Consider the following 16101-nt stretch of genomic DNA (forward strand, 5'->3'; position numbering starts at 1 on the left):
CGTTTATACCCAACCCACGTCACAACCCCCGCCCCATACCACATATTCTTATATTTCCTAGATCACTATTGATTTAGTTTGTTTTAATTAATATATGTTCAAATCACTATTCATTTGTTTTAATTAATATATGTTGAAATCACTATTTATTTAATTAATATATCAAATGGCAACACGCCGAAACCCAAGCTCATCCGGGATGGTGACTTGGGCGTTTGTACCCAACCCACGACACAACCCCCGCCCCATACCACATATTCTAATATTTCCTAGATTTTTTTAAACACATAGCCGTTGGCAAACGGCTAGCCCAAACGGCTACTTGTCTTGGCCAATGAGATCACGCCATGTCATCTTGATAGCCCCGCCCAACGCCCGGGCTGAAACCCCCGCCTAAGGGGCCACGCCGAAACCCAAGCCCACCCGAGGTGGTGACTTTGGCGTTTATACCCAACCCACGTCACAACCCCGCCCCATACCCCATACCCCATATTCTTATATTTCCTAGCTTACTATTGATTTAGTTTGTTTTAATTAATATGTGTTCAAATCACTATTCATTTGTTTTAATTAATATATGTTGAAATAACTATTTATTTAATTAATATATCAAATGGCAATATCGTAAATAAGTAGCACTATTCATTCACTTCTAATTTTATTAGTATATAATACGGAACACTATACTTGTAACAAAAAAAAATCTTATTTTAATAGGTATGTAGATTCCGGGGCGGCTCTTATGATGTGCGGGGAGGACTTTCGCACAAGTCATGCGATTTTGAGGGGCACGGGATTTAAAAAAAAAATCGATATATATATGTTATTGTTTTAAAAAAAAATTGTAAATATATACCAAATCTAATATAGAAGCCCATTATCAAATACCTTTTTATGTTTTATAATTTAACCCAAATACATTAGGTTTATTGGGCCCAACCCAATACTAATTAGATTTTAAAACATAAAAAATAATAAAAACACGGAAACTGAAACAGCAATTGGATTTGGAAACACCGAACGACAGAAGGAATTGCAGGGCTGCCATTGATTCATTGAACGACAACACAGAAGTGAGAAAACAGAACGAACATTGTAGTTCAGAACTCGACGGCACAGTGCATAATTCTGTAATTGTTTCACTGTTTGAATGTTTGATGTCATATGTTCGTAATTGTTTCACTGTTTGATTTGCTGGTTGTTTTCATCATAAAGTTGAAAGGTCCGATAATTGTTGTTATTGTTATTTGTCATCAGATTCTGATACTTGATGATATTGTTGTGATTGTTAATTGTTTGTTAACATCAGATTATGATTGTTGATTGTTGTTAGTCGGTTAAATGTTGTTAATTTTTGTGATTATTAATTGTTGATTGAACACGTATCTTGTTAAGTGAACATCGATTATTATTTTTAGACGTTAATGGCTTCTAAACAAGCATCCGGACGGCAAAAACGTCAAAAAAGGAAACGAGAGGAAAAATTGGTGAAGTCTCAAGTATATGGGCACTTTTTTCGAGCTTGAAAGGGTACGTAAATTCTTAGAGACGCCATTGTGTAGATTAAACATACGCTATTTATTTTTTTCTTAATTGATAATCGTCCACTGGTAATTTTACCTATCCCATGATCTCAACAACACAACTCAGTAGGTCGAAAAACTCACCCGGGCCCACTAAAGGTGGAACTTAAATACCTATGATCACCACTAGAGCACTAGTGATGGTTTATGATGTGTTAGTTGTGCCTTTTTATATTGATCATATGGCTTACAACTTATAAGTGGTTATTGATTTATACTATCTTTAGGTTGTAAACCTTTCTTCTAGGGCTTGAACCCTGGTAGGCGATAGATGCATACAGTGATAAACTTTGGTTGATTAGGTGTGCTATCTAAGGATTAAATATAAAAGGGTTTAGGAGTTTGTTAGGTTCTTTTGATTCATTGTTGGGTTGATTGATAAATCATTGGCATGTGTTACATCATCTCTAATATGTTTATGAAATTCCAAGTCATAAGGAGGTGTTAACTTGCTTTTTGGTTTAAGTTTGTGTCTATAGAGTTTAGCAATACTTTCTATCATAGGATTTTAGGTTGTGGCGGGGTAGTAGTCCACTTTAGTACTTCAACTTAGGAGTTGCTGGTTTTAAGTTGTAGTAAGTCTTATAGTAGCAAGGCCTTGGGTTTTAGAGCGATCTAGATATCAACTAGTCTAAGTAACTCTCGCGAGTGCCTAGTTTAAAGGAACAACAGTCATAATGTAAGTTATTATGGATAGTCATTCATTGGTCAAAAGGATTCTACACCTAGGAGATATATCTTTTTCTTCATACTTGATTAATCTAAGCTAGTTAATAGTGCTTTTGTTTATATTACTTTTATCATTGAATTTATAATCATTAATAGTTAGACTAAATATTATGGGAGGTTCAGTATCGTATTATATTGCATGTATGATAGGTGTATTTGCCTATATGTGTGTAGTATTATGGTAAAAAAATCATGTTTATAAATTAAAAACCTATTTGTAAATCGAGTTTTGTGATAATGCACAAGTGATCGAAGCATGCTTATATAAGCCTTAGAAGTTGTTCAAGGTTTCGTTCCTTTAGTTGTTTTCTTCATACAACCTTTAAAATATAATGCTTTATAAAATTTAGGATTTGGTTTCAACGCGTTTTTTCTGTATCAGCGTCTCGACATTAGTTTTTTCCAGTTGGTGGATACTAGTGTACAGATCGTCAAAATTCAGCCTCACAAATTTTAACACCTCCGCAAAAGCACAGGTTGGATACTACAACTAGTTTATGAATATATGTAATCCATTAAAGTTTATATAAAACTAGTAGGATTCCCAGTGCGATGAGGCGGGAATTCAGTCGGTATCGGTTCAGTTAGTCATAGTACCGACAGTTAGTCACAGTACCGACACTCGCTATAGCAATCAAAAGAGAAACCCAGTCTAAAACAATATTGACAAGTGTTTTACATAGATAGAAAACCATAAAAACATATACCAGTATAAGACCCTTTTAGTACTGATATGTGGCTGGTATCTATTTTGTTCATCATGGAACCGATACCATACTAGTACTCGCTATAGCTTATGGTATCCAAAAAATACTCTATCTTGAATACCACTCTGTTTTCAACAAAACTCATACCGTAATGATACTAAAAAGTATTAACATAGCTACGTATTTAACTTTTTTAAAAGTTATTAAAAAATAAAAATAACAAATAAAATATTGTTATAAATAGGAAAAAAAATTAAAAACCATTTTATATTACTATTGATGATCTTTCCATCTTAATTAGTATCTATACATTATAGTCAAAACAAACTTTGGCTACTTAACAGTCATTTAATCCATTAATTGTCATGTGGCATTGTTATACTCCTTATTTTTTTTGTTTTAGGAGGGAAAACATAAGGCCTTTATTCCACTTCTTTTCTCATAAATTTTATAGAAATCAGACTTTCCTTTTTGTGCAAACCATTTCCTTTTGAATGTGATTGCAAATCACAAACCCTAATATTTCCTCCATATCCTCACCATAATTACGTTTGCATATTCACTTTCCAATAACCCTACCTCTGAATTTAAAAAAAAAAATCAACCAACAATATGTATGTTAAATCCTTTGTTTGTTTGAAACCTAAATTCCTTTTTCTTTGACATAGGTGTTCTATACATTCATTTGAACTTCAAATGTTGAAATCATGTATCCGTAGATATGTATAGATACATATTTTATTAGGTTTCTGCTTTACATGAGTGTTTATCGATAGTGATCCTTTTTTTCATGAGAGTTAATCACCTTAATTAATTATGTATAGCTTCACTGTTTGTGTTTTTTCTTTCGTTATGTTTCTGCATAACTAACCAAATTGTACTTTTTGCAAAACTCACATGCTTACCCTTCTCATTACGGTTTCCATGACAATGACCATAAGAATCAATCTTGACATTTTAGTTTCAAGCATATTAAGGGTTTGTAATATTATTTTCTTCTTTAAGGTGTAGAAAATTACTTACAGGAGATATTAGAGATGTGTATTCTTTTTCAGGTATTTGAATTTTCCTTTGTTATCTTTTGTAAGAGTATTTTCTTCATTTAAAAATTACTTGCAGAAGTTTGCATATGATTAGTTATTTTACACCGATTTTCAACTAGGTATTTGTTGATCCCTTAAAATTTTCAATATTAAATTACTTTAACGTTTCCAATAAAAACTTCAATGTTATTTTAAGGCCACTCGGGGCGGTAGCATGATACATGATCATCACGCGTTGAATTAAAACGGAACACCGCCGCCGCCTCAACAATCACGCATTATAAATGTAACGCGTTACACCCACAACACGTTGAACTTTTGATTTTCGACCGTTGAAAATGACCGTTGGTAATTTTTTTTTACCGTTTGAATGAGTTTGATTGTTTTTTTTATATAAATCCATCATATTTCAATACAAAAACTCAAAAAACTCTCAACTATTCTCACACTCAATACAAAAAATTAAAATACTCTCCAACTCAATCTAATAATTTTACAAGAAATATGGAAGGTTCAAGCAAGAGAGGTGGCGGATCGAAAAAAAGAGGTTCGGGTACGAAGAAAAATCACGTAAGGCCCAAGGTTCGAGCGAATCTTGGTGAGCCGGCGCGCTTTAGGTTGCAAGACGAACCCGACCAAGTCCCAACCTTTCAAACCCAACAATATCCACCCTTTCAAACCCAACAATATCCACCCTTTCAATCGCAAACGTACCATAACCAACCGTTCGTTCCACCGTTTCAACCTCACCAATTTCAATCGCAAACGTATCAAACCCAACCCCACACACTCGACCCACTACTAGAAGACAACACCCTCATTCATCATTTTGCAAAAGCGTGGCGTGAACCACAACAAAGTCTTGACGAGGACGACGAAGAGGAAGAGGAAGAAGAAGCAGAGGAAGAGGAAGAAGAACAAAATGATGACGTTCAAGAAATCGTTCCAATCGGCCGACAACCTTGGACGAGCGAGGAGGAGGTGTCCTTGACGAAGGCGTATTTGCACATCTCGGAGAGTAGGAAACATGGGAACGAGCAACGAAAGGATGCGTTTTGGAGACGGGTCATTAATCATTTTAGGCAACTTCCCGGTGCAAGGATACGAAACATGGACCAAATGACGTCGAAGTGGACGGGTTTGAACGGGAAAATTAGCAAGTTCAACGCTTGTTTCATTCAAAAGGTATGTTTTTTATTAAAAAAACCAGTTTTTATAAAAAAAAACAGTTTTTAAAAAAACAGTTTTAATTAAAAAACTAGTTTTTATAAAAAACAGCTTTAATTAAAAAACGTTGTGATGGGTAAGTTTCTTCTGGATGACTTCTTTGTTACTGATTTGTTCGATTCGGGTGCCGATACTAGTTATGTGTCCGTAAAAGTTAGCCAAATGCTTAAGCGCACTCCAACACTTCTGAACACCAAACACACGGTAGAACTAGCTAACGGTAAAAGTCTAGAAGCCACACACGTAGTTAAAGGTTGTAACCTCGTCTTAGCTGGCCAGACTTTCTCTATCGATCTTATTCCTATCACACTGGGTAGTTTCGACGTCGTTATTGGGATGGATTGGCTATCTCATCATCGAGCGGAGATTGTTTGTAAGGAGAAAATCGTCCGCATTCCTCATTCTGGTGAAAAACCTCTCGTGATTCATGGCGACAAGAGTGGTGCTGTCGAAGGCATCATCTCTTTCCTTAAGGCCCAGAAGTGTTTGCGAAAGGGCCACACTGCCATTTTAGCACTCGTTACTGACACATCAACGGAAGAGAAGAGAATTGAAGACATTCCTATTGTACGCGACTTTCCCGAGGTATTTCCTGAGGAATTACCTGGCCTTCCGCCTCATCGACAAGTCGAGTTTCAAATCGAGCTGGCTCCTAGAGCAGCACCAATAGCTCGTGCGCCTTATCGACTTGCCCCATCAGAACTCGAAGAACTGTCTACGCAACTACAGGAACTTCTGGAAAAGGGTTTTATACGTCCTAGCTCTTCGCCATGGGGAGCTCCAGTCTTGTTCGTAAAGAAGAAAGACGGTACCTTCAGGATGTGTATTGACTACCGCGAACTCAACAAGGTGACCGTGAAGAATCGTTATCCTCTTCCACGCATCGATGACTTATTCGATCAATTGCAAGGGTCGAGTTTCTATTCTAAGATTGACCTAAGGTCAGGCTACCATCAGCTGAGAGTCCGAGAGGAGGACGTCTCCAAAACAGCATTCAGAACTCGTTACGGCCATTATGAGTTTCTAGTTATGCCTTTCGGATTGACGAATGCACCAGCGGTCTTCATGGATCTCATGAACCGAGTGTGCAAACCTTACCTAGATAAGTTCGTTATTGTGTTCATCGACGACATCCTGATCTATTCTAAGAGTCAGGAGGAACACGAGCAACACCTGAGACTTATTCTGGAACTACTTCGTAAAGAGCAGTTGTATGCCAAGTTTTCGAAATCTGACTTTTGGCTTCGCGAAGTCCATTTTCTGGGTCATGTGGTAAACAAGGATGGGATTCATGTTGATCCATCCAAGGTTGACTCGATCAAGAACTGGCCTGCACCCCGCACACCAACAGAGATCCGCCAATTCTTAGGTCTGACAGGGTATTACAGAAGGTTTATCAAAGATTTCTCCAAGATTGCGCAACCTCTCACTTCACTGACTCAGAAGGGTGTCACCTATCGTTGGGGTGATGCACAGGAGTCCGCATTTCAGCACTTGAAGGATAGACTTTGTAGCGCGCCTATCCTCTCATTGCCTGAAGGCACAGACGATTTTGTGGTTTACTGCGATGCTTCCATCCAAGGCCTTGGTTGTGTGTTGATGCAACGTGACAAGGTCATTGCCTACGCATCACGCCAACTTAAAGTTCACGAAAGGAACTACACTACTCACGATCTGGAACTGGGAGCAGTTGTTTTCGCGCTTAAGATATGGAGACATTACCTGTACGGTACCAAGTGCACCATTTACACCGATCACAGGAGTCTCGAGCATATCTTCAAGGAAAAGGAGTTAAACATGCGTCAACGTCGATAGGTCGAACTCCTGAATGACTACGAATGCGCGATCAAGTATCATCCGGGCAAGGCCAATGTTGTGGCTGACGCCCTCAGTCGAAAGGATACTGTACCTAGGCGTGTACGTGCGTTACAGCTTACCATCCAATCTAACCTTCCCGCTCAGATTCGCGATGCTCAAGTTGAAGCATTGAAGGCAGAGAACATCAGGGCTGAGTCCTTACGAGGATCGAGGCAACGACTAGAACGAAAAGAAAACGGCGCCTATTATGTTAACGGACGCATCTGGGTTCCGCTGTATGGAGACTTGCGCGAGCTTGTGATGGATGAAGCGCATAAGTCTCGTTACTCAGTACATCCTGGTTCGGACAAGATGTACCATGATCTCAAGACTACATACTGGTGGCCTGGTATGAAAGCGAGCATAGCAACCTATGTCGGTAAATGCTTGACTTGTGCCAGGGTCAAGGTCGAATACCAGAAACCATCAGGCCCACTCCAACAACCAGAGATACCTAAATGGAAATGGGAGCAAATTTCCATGGATTTCGTTACTGGCCTTCCCAGATCTTAACGCGGAAACGATACCATCTGGGTGATCGTGGATCGACTGACCAAGTCTGCACATTTTCTGCCTATCAAAGAAACGGATAAGTTTTCTACTCTAGCAGACATCTACTTAAAAGAAGTGGTATCAAGGCACGGAGTGCCAACCTCCATCATTTCTGATCGTGACGCGCGTTTCACCTCTGAACTGTGGCAAGCCATGCACAAGTCTTTTGGCTCACGTTTAGATATGAGCACCGCCTATCACCCATAGACGGATGGGCAATCTGAACGCACCATCCAAACCCTTGAAGACATGCTTAGGGCATGTGTAATCGATTTTGGTAACGGCTGGGAAAAGCATCTCCCGTTAGTGGAGTTTTCATATAACAACAGCTACCACACCAGCATCCAGGCCGCTCCGTTCGAGGCATTGTATGGACGCAAGTGCCGATCACCTCTTTGTTGGGCAGAAGTTGGTGACAGTCAAATCACTGGTCCAGAACTCGTAGTAGATACAACCGAGAAGATTGCTCAGATACGACAACGCATGGCGGCAGCCCGTGACCGTCAGAAGAGCTACGCCGATAAGCGAAGAAAGCCACTTGAGTTCCAGATTTATAGATTATTTATATGTTTGTTATTTGTGTATTGTAATTACCAATGAGGTTAGTGACCCATTAGCAAAGGCAAAAACCTTTAGACAAACTTAGATTTAAAGGTCGTATAATCAGGACTTCAAGTCCACATACAACAAATATAAAGAAAAAAATGTATATTGCAATTTAATTTTTTCCATATTTCATGCATCATTTCGTATTATTTTTAATAATTATGTTATATATTATATAAAGTAAAATATATTACATAAAACGACTTGTAATTTTTTCGGTGTTCATATGTTAATGAGAAGCCACTTCGTGTTAAAGAGTATTGTGACAACCCTCAAAATCCCATGTATTCCGTACAAATTATTAATGATAACTAAAGTGTCTGACGACTGTGTGGAATTACTTAACTGCTTTCTGATATCTGTGTTATGCTTACACGTATTTGTTAATATGCTAAGGAATATGCTAAGGAATATCCTAAGGAATATGCTAGGAATATGCTAAGGAATATGCTAAGGAATATGCTAAGGAATATGCTAAGGAATATGCTAAGGAATATGCTAAGGAATATGCTAGGAATATGCTAGGAATATGCTAGGAATATGCTAGGAATATGCTTGGAATATGCTAGGAATATGCTATATGGAAGATCTTATAAATACCACAATTCCACCAAAACTCTCTTTCTCTCCTCTCCTCCCTAGCTCACGGCCGAGACCCCCCTTGAACACACCACCATTTTCGGCTCTTGATCTCCTCATTCCAAAGTTATACAAGTGTTACGGGTCACGCATAAGGAGTCTTGGAGCTAACGGAAGGCGAAGGACCTCTCTATCTTGCTTTTATCCACCTCTTTTTCGCATAGTTTCTTCCCTAGCCTTGTGCTAGTTGTAAGTGCTTCTAATCAACTTCTTGTTCATGTTTGATGTGGTTAATAAGAGATTAGTCGGTTAAAAATTATGAACATACAAGATCAAAATCTAAAAGTCTACTAAAATGATGAACAAGGTGGTTAATGAATGAATATTAGTGTAAAGCATGTAAATCTTGTGTGATTGTGATTATTGGTTGATGATCTGAAGTATTGCTGGATAATATTAATGTTTGATGTTGTTGTGAATACTAAACTTGTTAACGGTATCGATCGAACACGATTTAGAAGGTTAAACACTAAAAATCAGAATCTGTCCAAGTTTTACAGCCAACTTCAGTTGGCTGTAAACAGGTCATAAACCTAACGAAAAACTGATATTTTGACTCTAAAATGTGATATTAGGAAATACGGTTCTAATGGCACCGGAATCGTAATTTTTGGACTCCGTTTACTATTTTTAAAGTATTAATTTGTAACAGCAACTTAAGCTGGATTTTGACAGCAATAAATGGGTGTCGTACTTTCAGTCATAACCTGAGTTTTGTGATGAATCGGACCATGAAATTTGTACAGCAGATGACAACCGATGCACGTGTAATTACCCCACTGGAATTTCGTAAATCGGACACTCGATGAATTTTTAATAAATTGTTCCGTGGACTGTGGTCAGAAATTCATAAATCTGAGTTCAGTCCGGAATATGATTTTTTATAAAATATTGGTAGTGAACCGGACCCCGATATTTTTACATAATAAAATATGGAACGTTTAAGACATCTTGTAAAAATTTGGGAATTTTTGGAATAATTTAACTATTTTATTAAAACGACCGAAAACTGCCGGTTTTGAATATTAATGCTGAATTGATATAAGTTGTGACCTTACGTGTCTAATTGTCGAGTATGCTATCCGTGAATGATCTAATATGGTATATATGTTCGGTGCATTATCGTATGTTTGATTTTGAGTGGGGAATGGATGGGAAACTTAGAGGGGCATAAACCGTTAAAACGATGCATGTTGTGTGATAGATACGTGTAGGAACTTTGTGTTCTATTTGAAAGCCACTAAATGACTAACGGGTAAATTATATTAGGACGTGATTGACCAACCTTGACTGTTAGCTATATTGAGAATCTAACCGAGCAAACCAAGGTGAGTTCACACATTTTCTAAGGCATGGGATTCCCGGTGGTTTGGGAATGGGTTAAAGAATTTAAAACTGAATCTACATATCCTCCTTGGGTAGGATATGTACGGCCATCCTCCTTGGTTAGGATGCCAATATTATTCCTGCGTATTCTCCTTGGGTAGAACTACGTACGTTCGTCCTCCTTGGGTAGGACAACAACCTTACAACTTACTAGACAAAACTCTATCATAAGTCCCTCATTTTTATATCGACTTAATCGCCAAGGCCAATGGCGAGCGGGTCATTAGTTAATAGCGCTATTAGGTTTAACAAACCTCACACCGTGCCAGTCGGACGGGCGTGTACTAATGGACTATGGCAAACCGTCAGTGATGATAGACACTGATGTAGGGCACAACTTATTTGCGTAGTAGTCGATAAGGTACAGTCTAGTGGTTCACATGGGGAAGCCCCCACTAATCATGAATCAGGGTATAGGTAATAAAGAATGAACTGGTTAAACTTTCTTTCAACTACGGGGTAACCCCCACGGCAATTACGCCAACGAAAGACAAACCACGTTTTCGAAAAAAAAAACAACTTAAAACTAAACAACCAAACGTGAACTCACTCAACTTTGTTGTTGACTCGTTGTTACATGCCTTACAGGTCGCTAAATGCTTGGAGCTTGCATATGGAGGTGGTCGTTGTGGGATGCGAACTGATATGTCCCGTATTTAATAAATAAACTTTATGAACTTATTAAACCTACGTTTTGGACTTTAAACTTATGAACCATGGACTATGAACTTATATTTTGGTATCACTTATTATGCTTCCGCTGTTTAAATTTAAAACTTGGTTAACTGGCTTTTGGTCACCAATTGTATTGTGGTTGGTTTTATTTACTTAAATACATTGTTCAATATGATTGGTGGCTCGATCCTGGTCACGTCACGCCTCCAAGCGGTGGTACTCCGCATGGTGGATTTTGGGGGTGTGATTTATTGAATATGTTAATAATCGTAATACGGGAATTAATTGTGATTATAGTAGTATGTATCTACATCTATGTGTAATTTATTGAATCAATAGATTTATAAAAAGTATTTTCTTTATACAACTCGTGTAACACACGGCATCTTAAACTACTAACTTTATATATAGATAATAGGAATAGTTTAAATGACTTTTTGATGCATGCATATAATTGTGGTGGGGGTAAAATGAGTGCGCAAGATGGAAAGTGTCAATTGGAACGGTAGGGACAGCCAGACTTGGCTTTTGCAATAATAATGCTTATTATTGATAAAGACATCTATTTTTTTTTAGAGTTAATAGCCAAAATGGTCCCTGAGGTTTGCTCACTTTTGCCACTTTAGTCCAAAAGCCAAATTTTTTACATCTGGGTCCCCGAGGTTTGCATTTTTTTGCCATTTTAGTCCTTTTGCACATGGGTAAAATGGTCATTTTCATTTTATTATAACTAATTATTAATTAAAAATAATAAACCTACCACAACCTCTCTCTCTCTCCCTCTACTCCTCTCTGCCGCCACCACCGCCACCTCCGCCACCTCCTCACGCCGGCGACACTAACCACCTTCAAACCTGCAACAAGAAACCTAGGTTGATCAGACCTGCACCCAATTTCATCACCACCACCATTAATCCACCACAACAACCATCTCTCTGTCTCCCTCCTTCACCCACCACCTCCAACAACACACCACCACAAGCACCTTCAAACCTGCAACAACACGATTTAGCAACCAACACCGGAACCCTAACCCCAAACCTGCAACAACACGATTCAGCAACCAACACCGGAACCCTAACCCAAATCAGCAACCAACACGATTCAACCCATCACCCCTACTGAAAACCCTAATCCCAAATCAGCAACCATCACAATCCCCCCACCGTCTCCACCATCACCACCCTCACTGAAACCCTAATCCCAAACAACCTGCAAACAACCCTAATCACCAACCACCTACAAACAACCTAGATCCTTCACCTGCTCCACCGGTTCTCATCACGGTGGTGGTGGTGGTAGTGTTCGACAGAGAGGAGAGAGAGATGGGTGTTTGGAGAGAGAAAGAGAGAGATGGGTGTCGTTTTCCGATGTCGGTTCTCATCACGGTGGTGGTGGTGGTGGTGGTGTTGGCGGCAGTGGGATGGTGGTGGTGGGGATGATGCGGTGGTGGTGTGGAGGTATTTCAGAGAAGAGAGATAGAGTGCTGAAGAATATGATGAAGATGAACTGCTGCATCTGATGTGTGTATATTAATATATATATATATATATATTAATTTTTGAATTAAGAAAATATTAAATGAAAAGCAAAATGACCAAAATGCCCCTGAACTAAAAGACAAAATAGGAGGTTGCAACAGTCAAAAAATAGGGTTTTTAAATTTTGGACCAAAATGGCAACAAAATGCAAATCTCAGGGATCCAGATGTAAAAAAAATTGGGTTTTGGACTAAAGTGGCAAAAGTGAGCAAACCTCAGGGACCATTTTTGGTATTAACTCTTTTTTTTTTAACTATTTTCATCTATTAAAAATAAGGGTGGAGGGTATGATTCAAAGACTTTAAGGTGTTTGAGGGTGGCAATGATTCAAACACGTAGAGAGTGATAAAGAATTTCAAAAAAAATATGATTGGTTGAAAGGGGTTGGGGCCCACCATTAAACCCCCTCTCTCCTCTTTCCCTGCTCTTCCCCGTAGCTATGAGTATACACCGAAATCACCACTTCCCACTCACCGATTTGAAGCCGACGATCATTCACCGCTCGGCAAACCAACCCCCCGAACCACCTCCCCGCTATCACTCCGACCAGCCTAAACTAATGGATTTGATGTTCTAATAGCAAAAACATTTGCCTACTCAGGAAATTTGCCTGCTTAGGAAATAAATTCTGTTAAAAATAAAATAAAATAGATCAGTAAACTTTTTTTTAAATACCAACAAAACCTTTTTCCATATAACGAGCGGGAAGCCAGATAAAATAAGAACATCTAAAAAATAACCAATGGAATGTTAAATGAATATCAGTCAACTATGGATGTTACAAAAAAAAAATAGGATCAGAAAGCGAATTTCAGATATCCGAAAATCGAATCTGTATTTGGATACAGATTCAAATATTAATATTCGCTATCCAAAATTTTTGGATATCAAAAAATCGGATAATCTGATCTTGAACACCCCTACTGTCAACTCTACGAGATGGCCTCATATGAACATTATTCTTTCTTTACAAACCCGTTGTGAATTTGTTTTAGTTGCATTTAGAAACAATTAAATATATACATGTATGTATTCGTTTAGAACAAACAATTTTGGTAATTTTGTTTAAATCATTATAACAAGATTATACCTTGAGTAAGTTACAAGCTGCCAACTTATTTATGCTTCCAGGTTACTGAGGAATCAATTCTGGCTTCAAAGATATCAGACGTAAAAGTTGAGTTTTTTTCCGGATTAGGTGTTGTTGGAAAACTTATTTACCAAAATTGATACTTTGAAAAATATTTACCAACATGGGTATTTAAGAAAACTTACTTTTTCTCACTCCTATTTTTATTGGATAGAAATAATTTCATTGTAAAAGTATATTATTTAATTTATCACGAGTTAAAAGAAAAAAAAAATAAACTTTAAATACACAGATATGTTGTTTTAATAAATTTATTAATTGGAAACCTTAGAAACTTTTTTTTCTCGTATATGGATATATTGATAAGTTTAAAACAATTTATGTATATTCATTCTTTTATGTAGTTTAGTTTCATATGATTACAAATATGTTTTTTTGGCTTGTGTATTTTTATTTTAGGTTGGTCTAAAATAATTATTACTTTTAAACAATAATATACCAAATTTTCTCATTTATATGCTAATAAATAGAAATGTAGTAGAATATTTTAATTGAAATATAATTTTTATTATTAAAAGGTAATTTTTATATATAAATTTGGATTTTTTGTTGTAAAAATCTAAAGTTTCATAATTAATATGCGAAAAAATAAACAAATTGGGTTAAAAAAGGTTGTGTTCGTGTCAACCCACAAATATTCGTGTTGTGTTCGGATTCGTCTATCGGACAAGATTTTGGTGTCCAGTTCGTGTTTGGGTTCGGGTTAGGGTTCGTTCCGGGTTGGACCCGCTAACTCGCGAACACGGCCTAGCACACACCTAATGAAAAATAAGTAAAACATTTAAAAATAAAAAATAAAAAAGTATAACACAAAAACATTTATAAAAATGATATTTTTATGAGAGTTAAAAAAATATATGTGAACGAATTAAGACTTTAATAGAATGTTTAATAAAAAGCTAAAGACGATGTTAATAAAATAATTAAAAAACTTTTTTTTATAAAATCTCAGGATTATTTTTTAATTTACTTTAATTTTTTTTCTTTAACTCTTGTTAAATTAAGTAATATACTTAAAAGGAAATATTTCTATCCAAAAATAGGAGTGAGAACAATTAACTTTTTATAAAGGGTGATACTATACACACCCCCTTAATTCCTGATTACCCCCCCCCCCCTATAAAAACATCATATCCATCAATTATTTGGTTTTTGTTTTTAGTCTTTTTTTGTCTTTTTGTTGTCTTTTTTATTTTATTTTATTGTCTTTTTTATATTTTTGTTATTATTATTATTATTATTATTTACTATTAGTAATGAATTATTATTATTATTATTATTATTATTATTATTATTATTATTATTATTAAAATTGATAAAAAAACGTGATATAATAATGAACACATGGTGATATAATAATGAACACAAAAAGCTCATATGAGCCGTGCTATTATTGCTGCAAGTTCTATGTGGTGATATTAAATAGTTGATATTTCCTCCAAAATATCACCAGTTTCCTCCAAAATTGGGAACTTCAGTGCATTCGCTTCATATACTTGAGAAAGCTATTCAAAGAGCTGCATAAATTTACTTGTTCAAAGAGTGATCTATTTATGTTTCATCATAGCATTCAGAAAAGTTAAAGAGATGTCTGGATTTTCAACAGATCAGGTATAGTTTTTAATTCCCATGTTTCAAGTTTCAACTTAGTTATATAATCTAGCTAGGTTAAGGGTCTTGTTTTAGTTTAAATGGGTTTGTTTGGATAATATATATTTTGTAACTACTCAAGCTTGTTCACCTAAAATTTGTAACTAATATTAGTTCACTTTTAGGTGTTCAAGTCTCGTGAAGAATTGATGGAATGGGTTAGAAACACCGGACGTAGTCTTGGTTACGCTATTGTGACTAAAAGATCGAAAGCTAAAAATGGCTACGTGTCTAAAGTTGTACTTATGTGTGATCGTGGTGGTGTGTATAAATCAGATAAAGATTCAAGTAGAGAGACCGGCACTAGAAAGATAAATTGCCCGTTTGAAATGGTAGCGAAATTTTCAAAAAAGAATGGTTCTTGGACGTTAAAAGTAAAACCTGGTGAGCATAATCATCCACCCGGAGAATATATGGAGGGACACCCAATCCTCAAACGATTGACACCTAATGAACACCAATTGGTGGCAGAGTTGACGGGGAAGGGTGTGTTCCCAAAAGATATATGGAGGGACACCCAATCCTCAAACGATTGACACCTAATGTGGAATGCACTCGTTGAATCTCAAACGTGAACATCATTCCTCCAAAATTACAAGCAACTTCAGTCAATGTTAATCCATCATCAAGGTATGTATTATTACTATAATTCTGTTAGTATTATTGTTACCATCGTTATCATCATTATTATCTTTGCAGATGTTTTGGATTACTTGAATAGTACTTGGTTAAACAAGTATAAAGAAATGTTTGTGT

Source organism: Helianthus annuus, chromosome 14, assembly GCF_002127325.2.
Source record: "Helianthus annuus cultivar XRQ/B chromosome 14, HanXRQr2.0-SUNRISE, whole genome shotgun sequence".
Lineage (NCBI taxonomy): Eukaryota > Viridiplantae > Streptophyta > Magnoliopsida > Asterales > Asteraceae > Helianthus > Helianthus annuus.